Source organism: Dermacentor variabilis, chromosome 9 (genome assembly GCF_050947875.1).
Source record: "Dermacentor variabilis isolate Ectoservices chromosome 9, ASM5094787v1, whole genome shotgun sequence".
Lineage (NCBI taxonomy): Eukaryota > Metazoa > Arthropoda > Arachnida > Ixodida > Ixodidae > Dermacentor > Dermacentor variabilis.
In genome coordinates, this window is record NC_134576.1 from 107,940,203 (window position 1) to 107,943,491 (window position 3,289).

The window sequence follows — 3,289 nt, forward strand, 5'->3', positions numbered from 1 at the left end:
TATGTCAGCTGTCTTACGCTTGTTGATTAACTTCGAAAGTTCTGCCAGTTCTATTCTAGCTGTAGGGTTAGATGCTTTCACACATTGGCGTTTCTTCATCAGATCTTTCGCCTCCTGTGATAGTTTGCTGGTATCCTGCCTAACGGAGTTACCACCGACTTCCATTGCACACTCCTTAATGATGCCCACAAGATTGTCGTTCATTCCTTCAACACTAAGGTCCTCTTCCTGAGTTAAAGCTGAATACCTGTTCTGTAGCTTGATCTGGAATTCCTCTATTTTCCCTCTTACCGCTAACTCATTGATCGGCTTCTTATGTACCAGTTTCTTCCGTTCCCTCCTCAGGTCTAGGCTAATTCGAGTTCTTACCATCCTGTGGTCACTGCAGCGCACCTTGCCGAGCACGTCCATATCTTGTATGATGCCAGAATTAGCGCAGAGTGTGAGGTCTATTTCATTTCTAGTCTCGCCGTTCGGGCTCCTCCACGTCCACTTTCGGCTATCCCGCTTGCGGAGGAAGGTATTCATTATCCTCATATTATTCTGTTCCGCAAACTCTACTAATAACTCTCCCCTGCTATTCCTAGTGCCTATGCCATATTCCCCCACTGCCTTGTCTCCAGCCTGCTTCTTGCCTACCTTTGCATTAAAGTCGCCCATTAGTATAGTGTATTTAGTTTTCACTCTCCCCACCGCCGATTCCACGTCTTCATAGAAGCTTTCGACTTCCTGGTCATCATGACTGGATGTAGGGGCGTAGACCTGTACAATCTTCATTTTGTACCTCTTATTAAGTTTCACAACAAGACCTGCCTCCCTCTCGTTAATGCTATAGAATTCCTGTATGTTACCAGCTATATTCTTATTAATCAGGAATTCGACTCCTAGTTCTCTTCTATCCGCTAAGCCCCGGTAGCACAGGACGTGCCCGCTATTTAGCACTGTATATGCTTCTTTCGGCCTCCTAGCTTCACTGAGCCCTATTATATCCCATTTACTTCCCTCTAGTTCCTCCGATAGCACTGCTAGACTCGCCTCACTAGATAACGCTCTAGCGTTAAACGTTGCCAGGTTCATATTCCAATGGCGGCCTGTCCGGAGCCAGTGATTCTTAGCACCCTCTGCTGCGTCGCAGGTCTGACCGCCGCCGTGGTCAGTTGCTTCGCAGCTGCTGGGGACTGAGGGCCGGGGTTTGATTGTTGTGTTCATAGGAGGTTGTGGCCAAGTACTGCACCAGGGTGGCCAATCCTGCTCTGGTGAGGGAGTGCGTTACCGGTTCTGGTCACCGGGATCAGGCCACACTCCAGGCCTGTTTGTGCAATTTTATCAACACGCGGATCTTTTTTTAAAATCCGGGGGAAAATTGCCGGCACCGGGATTCGAACAACGGACCTCTTGCACGCGAGGCGGGTGTTCTACCTCTACGCCACCGCTGCAACACTTATGTTTGTGTAAGTGTTCTGTAATGCAATCGAGGTTGTGGATAAGGCCTCTAACGTTCCAGTGTATTATGTGTGTAGCCATATTGTTCGTGTTTTTATGCTGTGTCAAGAGGAGTCAAGTCAGAGGAATGACTTACGGAGCCTTTTCAGGCCCCGTGATTATGGTACGAGTTTTGTCTTTTTTGGAGCGGTCGCGAGACTCGCGCTGCTCCCGAGGCGCTAGATGCGCCTTCTGGCTCGGGGTTGTGTCCATCGACTCTTGGGAGCCGCTGGACTTCCGCTCACACGAGCGGGGTGTTTTCACCTTAGGCCTCGCCTCGAAAAGCAGGGCCTTGGAGGCCACCAACCCAGCGGTCGATGGGCCCTCCTTCGGGGACGGCGCAGCAGCGCTGGCTGCTGACGCCAGGGGGGCTGGTGGCAAGGCCGCAACCACGCTCGTTGTGGGCTGGGCCGGAGCCGGAATCTGCTGCGACGTTGCCCCCTTGCGCGCCGCACCAGCATACCCTGAGGTATAGAAAAAGGAAACACGTTTCCGCGCTTCTTGAAATGAGATGTTTTCTTTTATTTTCATTGTTATTATGTCTTTTTTTTTCCACGTGGGGCAGGTTCGAGAGTATGCTGCGCGTCCACCGTCACAGTTGGGACAGTGGGGTGTGCCATTAGAGTTGTTGGATTCGTGTTCGTGTTCGCCACACTTTGCACAGGTCAGTCGGCCACGGCAGCTTTGCGAACCACGGCCTTATCTCTGACACTTGAAGCATCTTCGGGGGTTTGGGATGTAAGGTCGGACTCGAAGTTTGGTATAGCCTGTTTCTAAGGTTTCTGGTAGAACGCTGGACGCAAAGGTGAGGATGAGAGGTTTAGTTGGGATATCTTGGTTGTCTCGCTTGATCTTTATTCTTTGCACCTGAATCACATTGTGTTCTTTCCAGCCCTCCAGGAGCTCTTCCTCGCTTAGGCTCAACAGATCTTCATCAGATATGACTCCTTTAGACGTGTTCAGTGATCGGTGGGGGGTAAGAGTGATTTTCACATTACGGAACGCTAAGAGACTGGAGAGTTTGCCATGTTGTAGAGTGTCGCGGACCTCAAGAAGAAGGTCGCCACTGCTCACTTTCGTCACTTTGTAGCCAGCACCTAGTGTTTCGGTAAGGCATTTAGCTACGATAAAAGGTGAGATAGTTCTGACTGTCTTTTCGGGATCTTGACTGTGTATAACATGGAAGCGGGGGAAAGTCTCTTTGCGCTGGCTGAATAGTTGAAAAGTTTTTTCGGTGCGCCCTCTTATTGAAAGAGGACGATCGGAAAGGGGGGGGGGATGACATGTTAGCCATACAGAATTCATTTATTTCAGTAGCTACGGCAGCCGCCCAGTACCGAGAGCCCAACAAGGGGACGCCACGAGTCCGGGAGGAAACGCAGACGCCAGCTGTACGTAGCCACTATAGCCTAATATAACATACCCAAGGTTGGATACATACACCAGGTTAACCCTTGCCGCCTAGAAATTTGGAAGTGAGAAGTGATAAGAAGACAGGTAAGAAGAGATAGCGAGAGAGAAAGCAAAAGATTGAATAGAGGGACAGGAAAAGGCGACTGCCGATTTCCTCCAGGTGGGTCAGTCTGGAGGTGCCGTCTATGTGAAGCAGAGGACAAAGAGGTGTGTTGCCTCCGCCGGGGGGCCTTAAAGAGCCAGACACCCAGCATCGGCTCAACCTTCAGGATCCCCCTGTCCCCAGACACGGCTAAGCCGCGCACGGCTACACGCGGGAGGGTCCAACCCTCGTGTGTACGGGTACGTGGTGTCGCAACACACCAAACGCCTGCTTACGCAGACGCCCCGGCGG